General features: G+C 33.0%; 1 long non-coding RNA gene across 1 annotated transcript; it reads right to left on the bottom strand.

Moving 5' to 3' along the window:
- Positions 1-371: 371 nt before the first annotated feature.
- LOC128290328 (uncharacterized) lies at positions 372-4,175 on the bottom strand. The gene is made up of 3 exons (XR_008280074.1): positions 4,053-4,175; positions 2,635-2,722; positions 372-595 (listed from the first exon to the last, which is right to left on the bottom strand). It is a non-coding gene; the product is annotated as an uncharacterized LOC128290328 (long non-coding RNA).
- Positions 4,176-7,445: the final 3,270 nt, after the last annotated feature.

Raw genomic sequence — 7,445 nt, 5'->3', positions numbered from 1 at the left:
TCCTAATATTATCACACTTTAAAAAACATTAAAATTGTTTAAAATCAACTTCAAGTCATTTAAAACATTTTTATATTATTTTTAATTGAGTTTTAGGTGGTTGGGGATGATCAGGACCTAATTCGGGCCTTTGGGGATCAAAACAAGTCAAAACAAGAGAGGAACCCTACTCTAACATACTTTTATCTGGACTTCTACCGATAGAATGCTATTGTTCAGTTGGCTACTAACTTACTTGTACTGATACATCTGACCTGTAACACCCCTATCCCATAACCGTCACAGAAATAGGATGAGGCGTTATCGAAAACTAGGAATCCGATCAGGGCCGTAAAATTTTGAAAATTTTTTTTTTGAATAAAGATCATTCATTTACTAAATTGCTAGACGCAAACAAAGTTCGAATTTAACACTTATACAAGTAAGTTCCATAAGATACCGTAATCACATGACTTCTACACGAAGGTCAAAGTATCATTCTACTTATTGTCTATCCTATACATGCCATAAAATAAACCAATCTTGTGGCTGCCATAATGGTAGATAGTGTGATGAAGTACTGACGATCCCCGAGCTAGTAGTCAGAATCCACAACCTACAGACCAAAACATGAACGAACAGAGTAAGCTTTCGTAAGCTTAGTAAGTTTTAAGCAAAACAATAATTTTGTTGACTCAATGACGTTTTTCACATTTGATCCAGGTAAAATCTCATTTGACCCAATATACCTAGCCAAAATTTCACATAATTTAATTCACCTTTCTTTAGCCTTGAGTTTTAAGTCACAAAGTGTTTTCATTCAATATCATTGGTCATTCATTTCAACTGTTCGATGAAATTAATCTAGAGCTTCATCTCGAACCATAATATCAATAAACGCATTACTTAGCTATCACATATATATACTTTCGAATAATAATGACCTAGACGGTCGAATATTTCCAAAGCACATTCTTCATCAACTGAAGTTTGATTCACATGGTAAGCACATTCTTCACCAGGTTTACAACTTTCAATAATCCCATCCACTTGTTCATAATCACCTCCATATTTTCAAGTATTTCACATGATAAGTACTAAATTACCGTATTGGCACATAAAGAACCGAACATATTCCTTATCTTGTATTGGCACATCTAGCTGAACACAACCCATACTCAAATCATAAGGCCGTTGGGCAGAATATACATTAATACATAAGAATATTTCATCACACACTTCATTATACAAGCATACCATTACCAATTAGATCATTCTCATATTTGGAGTTATAATATTAATCACATATGCATACCTCCTTGATACTAATAATTCACTTCGAAATCAATCCACCAATGAGTAAGTAATACGTACCTGAACATCTTAAATACATAATACTTATTTGATGGTAACTTACTGCGGATACTCAATATCAAAGTCTTACTTGAATCCCAGCACTTAACCTTCGGGTCTTTAAAACCCGGATATAGTACAACCTCGAAGCCTACGGACATTAAATCAGGATAATATTCTCGCATAAAGCCTGCGGGATCTTAACCCGGATATAGTACTGGCACAAATGCCCTTCGGGACTTATCACATTTATACACTTTCACATCCATCACACTGACCATTCGGCCTTATCACATAATTAATACTACACACTTTTCACAATTGATCATTCCGCCACATTATACAAATAAAGATAGCACACATTTTCATAAGGGCCATTCAGATGACTTACACACCTTTGATGTTAGCCATTTTGGCCTCACTACACATACATATCTTGTACATCAATTTATTCATAACAAATTTGACTAGGTATACTAGTCATTTACGGCTTATAGCTTCACTTTAATACGGATTTGGTACTTTGATTACCAATATTTAATCGATAGCTTATAAGCAACTCAAATAGTTTTATCAAGGTTTACAACATAATCACCAATTCAGCACAAGCTGTTTTTTTTTCCTCAGTAACAGTCATTAAATTATTCGTAAATGGAGCTACGAAACTCCAAATGAAGTGCCGTTAATTTTCCCTGAAAATAGACTCATATATATTTTATGCATAAAATTTTTCGAATTTTTGGCTTAGCCAATCAATACCAGATTTTTCTTAAAATTTCCCTTGTTTCACTGTTTGACTATACTGACCACTCTTCACTACGAATCAAATTTCTCATTGTACAAAACTAAAAATATGTTTTCGTTTAATTTTTTTGAAACTAGACTCATTAAGGAGTCTAAGCATATAAATATTATCTTATAATCATTTTTGTACAATTTATAATGATTTTCTAAAAACAGAACAGAGGATTTTGAGTCATTCGACTTTGTCTCACACAACTTTAAATATCTCATTATCGGCATTCCTTTGCTTACACGGTTTCTTTTATAAGAAACTAGACTCGTTAAGCTTTAATCTCATATTTTATTCAGCCTCTAATTCAACTCCATCAATTTATGGTGTTTTTTTTTTTCAAAACACGTTATTGCTGCTGTTCCAAGCATATTTATACAAATTTACTCTTTAAAGTTATCATTCACATATTTAAACATAACATCATATATGCCATCATTTAGAAAAGTCATTGACCTTAACATATATACATAATTCATATTCATTCCATTTAAATACTTAAAACTTACCTCGGATGTTATCGAATTATCACGAATCGACTATTCAGCTACTTTCTCTTTCCCTTATCCGAAATTTGTGCCCCTTTTTGTCCTTGAGCTTAATTAAACAAATTCAACTTATCACATCTCTATTATTCAAAAAAAATCACATTCGGCACATTTAAAAAACATTGATAAGTCTCAAAACACAAGCAACACTTATCAAAGTCATGTAATTTACGCACTTTACAAGGCACTACTACATTTATAATCTTACTTTCATACAACCATTCTTCTTTGACCGAATGCTTCCACTCTCATGTCTTCATTAACAACCTCTGAAACTACAATTTATTCACATCCTTATTTATGTTACATTCGGCTATCATAATAAAAATATATAAATAGTTACACAATAACCACTTTAGCCGATTACTACAATTAAAACAGTCATAAGGACTCAATTAGATTCCACCCAAACATGGTTCAAACACTTTTCAATCAATTAGCCTGCCCAAATACTCATTTTATAACATACACATTTCATTTGAGGCCATTCAACAACAATTCACTATCCTTTAGACCAAAACCGAATGCTCCTTTATGGATTTAGGCTACCAACAAATAGCATAAATTCCATCCTTATGACATTTTACCTATGGCGAATGCTATACTAATATTTTTAAAGAAATATCAATTGGCATATTCACCTTACCACTTCTCAAAATTACAAACAATTCATGTCATCAATTTGGGAGTATATTCGGCATTCAAATAACACATAATAAATTTCTCTTAAAAAAAATTCTATAAATTAGTCTCCATTGCGAATTTACTAATACATTACCCTTTAGCCTAAAGTCATTTTAGCATATAATGCACAAACATTATACCACCACCATTAAATACATGACATAACCGAATCAACAAAATCATGAGCAACGTGTCAAATATAATTCACACTTATCACTACACTTTGGTCAATTTATCAAAATCATTAATAACCATCATTTGATGAAATCACCATAACCAACTTAACAATATAAACAAGCCATTTAAACCCCAATTTATCAACTTTGACAAGTTTAAAACTCACCTAATGACTAATTACAAATTAAAGCTTCAAGCAATCAAATTTAACTCATCAAGAACTTGGCCGAATACACATTCTTGACCAAAATCGAAATTCAACGTGGGGTTTATAAGGGATTGCATCTAGCTCATAAATTAAGCTCACAATTTCCTATTCATATGAAATTTAACCTCATGGAGTCTATTAAGTACTCTTAATCCCTTTTCTAACAACAAATTTCAAACATAGGATTTTCTATACAAAGCGTACATGCTTCCATAAAAAAATCTAAGAGAATAACTCATGGTTTAAGATAGAACTAAGATACAAACTCAATTTCACAAGTTTTCAACAAAAAAATGACATAAACTCATACCTTAGAATCAATCTATGCTAATGGCCAAATGTGTCTTGAGCTTTTTTTTTTCCCTTCTTTCTCTTTTCTACTCACGGCAATGGAGAAGAAGAAAAGACCAAACTTTGTTTTTCTCACCCTTTTAATTATTTAATTCCTTTTATAATTTATGACATATAATAACTTGATTTATTATAAAACTATTTGATATTATTTAACTAAAATATAACATACAAAATGCCAAAATGTGTCATTCATGCTCATCCTTGCCGTCCACTACCAAGAAAAAGGAATGTTTGACATGCAAGTCCCTCATGCTTCAAACCATGCAATTTTTAGCCACTACCAATTAACCTATGACATTTTCAAGATTTTTCACATAAGCCCCTTTTTATTTATTTCACATCCAAATGACAAAATTAAAGCATGAAATTTTCACACATACTTATTCATAAATAATAAGTATAAAATATAACAATTAATTATTTTTGTGACTCGGTTTTGTGGTCCCGAAACCACTTTCCGACTAGGGTCAAATTAGGGGTGTCACAACTCTCCCCCCTTTAGGGATTTTCGTCCCCGAAAATTTCCACCGATGCATAGGTTAGGATAACGTCCTTTTATTGAATTATATCCACAAAGACATTAGCTCATTGATAGCAATTGTAATTCATTATTGATTTCGCATCGATCTATAAAATCATTTTCTTATCTTAAAACAAATACATAAACATTTCTACAAGTATGCACATATATCTCATTTCCTTGATTTCATAAGCAATAATCACTTAATTTAATTCACAAATGCATTTCAAACACATATAAATCACATATTAACATGTATAATTCATATCATCAACCCACATATTCGTAACTCACATTTTTATTCATGTATAAGCTGTAACCTGACCGAAAATACACATATACTCAAACATCCCAATAAATATCCTTTATAACTTCATCATATCTCAATATTCAACTTAACTTATTTCGGACAGAAAATCAACTTCCACATACCTGAGCATTTAATTCATTCAGCACATTCAATCACCGTTAACGCTACCCGTATACAGTCGATTAGGCATAAAGCCTCGTATAGTACACCGGCATGGGATTTATTTTAGCACATAACCCATATATCCAAAATTATCAGCATTCATCAAAAATTCTTACAGACTTCCAAATGTCGAACTTAATCGAAATAATTTCTTGAACATGATTAACAAAAAATAGGGGTCATTTAGCAATAGCACATATGACTTCATATACCAAGCATCCCATAGACTAAATCCGTAACACATTTATAACATGAATTCATTTCTTAACAACATATCCACCATCTTTTTACATATTCACTTATTTAGTATACATAACATAATATAATATGAACTCACAAATTTTTACTTTCATTTGATTTTCACATACCTTCCGTACATACCTGTATCACTTATTCTGATCTTACTTTATTTATCATCTTAAATATACCCGTTGAATCATTCGAAATCATTACGGATACTCATTAAGCACATATAGCTCTTACAATGCCATATCCTAGATATGGTCTTACATATTCTCACATATCGAGCCGATGCCATGTCCCAGACATGGTCTTACACACTATCTCAAATCAATGCCTTCGTCCTAGACGAGGTCTTACATGAATTCCATTTCACACACTTAGTGCCCACTGACCGATCTCGCACTCATAGTGCTCGGTTAAAGGAATTCGCTTTTACACAGTGCCTCTAATCATTCACACACATAGTGCTCTTATTCATTCGTTATTACACATTGAAATGACTTAATCAAGTCTATAAAACATCTCATATGTACACTTTAAACGTATACTTTCATTTAACTTTGAATTCATATAGTAATGAACACTTAAACTTTGCTCGAATCACCAGCGTTAAGCGTGCTAGGCACAAAGGCCCGAATACACATCACCGGCACGAATGCCCTTCGGGACTTAGCCCGGATATAACATCGGCACGAATACCCTTCAAGATTTAGCCCGGATATAACACCGGGACGAATGCCCTTCGGGATTTAGCCCGGATATAACACCGGCAAGAATGCCCTTCGGGATTTAGCCCGGATATAACACCAATACGAATGCCCTTCGGGATTTAGCCCGGATATAACACCGGCACGAATGCCCTTCGGGATTTAGCCCGGATATAACACCGGCACGAATACCCTTCGGAACTTAGCCCGGATCATCGTCGAGACCTTTAGCTCGGATGAAATCTCTATATGAAACCAGTGGGTCTTAATCCGAACATAATCTCTGTACATAGCCATCGGGTCTTTACCCGGACATAATCTCTACATATAGTCAGCGGGTCTTTAAACTCGGATTCACATCACTGAGTCTCATACATATTTATTCACATGTTATCATATTTCACATAGCACAAATCACATTTGCAATTCAATCAACTCATTCGCATATAAACATATAACATGCTTCTTGACTTTAAGTCGTAAATATCATTCAAATCTAATATATGTATACTTCTTTTACTAAACTTTCAGCTCAATAAGCAAACACACATAAGCATATATCCCCAATCTCTTTCTTGTTTATTTCTCTAATAGCCATTTAGCTACATAACATGTATAAGGTTTCTTTCTCAATAACCTTATTATAGTAAGGACAATAGGACATCATTTATCTATCATACATGTATATCATGTCATTTTAATTTAAATACCAAATTCAATTACTCAAAACTTACTTATATTATACCTTTCTCAATATTGACACATCATAAGCATGTCTCAATCCTCTCAATACCATCTGCTACAACTCGATCGGGATCGGAATTCATTACAATATGAAAAACACATTTTAACTATCAGAAATCATCACACTATCATTTTTATCACTTTACGGCATGTATAACTAGAATCACAGGTGCTACGTTAGTCCTAGAATCAACTAAACCGTAGCTCTGATACCAATAAAATGTAACACCCTATCCTATAACCGTCACAGAAATAGGACGAGGCGTTACCGAAAACTAGGAATCCGATCAGGGCCGTAAAATTTTGAACATTATTTTTTTGAATAAAGATCATTCATTTACTAAATTGCTAGACGCAAACAAAGTTCGAATTTAACACTTATACAAGTAAGTTCCATAAGATATCGTAATCACATGACTTCTACACTAAGGTCAAAGTATCATTCTACTTATTGTCTATCCTATACATGCCATAAGATAATCCAATCTTGTGGCTGCCGTAATGGTAGATAGTGTGACGAAGTACTGACGATCCCCGAGCTAGTAGTCAGAATCCACAACCTACAGACCAAAACATGAACAAACAGAGTAAGCTTTCGTAAGTTTAGTAAGTTTTAAGCAAAACAATAATTTTGTTGAATCAATGACGTTTTTCACATATACT

This window comes from Gossypium arboreum, chromosome 3 (genome assembly GCF_025698485.1).
Source record: "Gossypium arboreum isolate Shixiya-1 chromosome 3, ASM2569848v2, whole genome shotgun sequence".
NCBI classification, from domain to species: Eukaryota; Viridiplantae; Streptophyta; class Magnoliopsida; order Malvales; family Malvaceae; genus Gossypium; species Gossypium arboreum.
The sequence above is the reverse complement of the archived record's forward strand: the minus strand, read 5'-3'. Positions and strand labels throughout refer to the sequence as shown.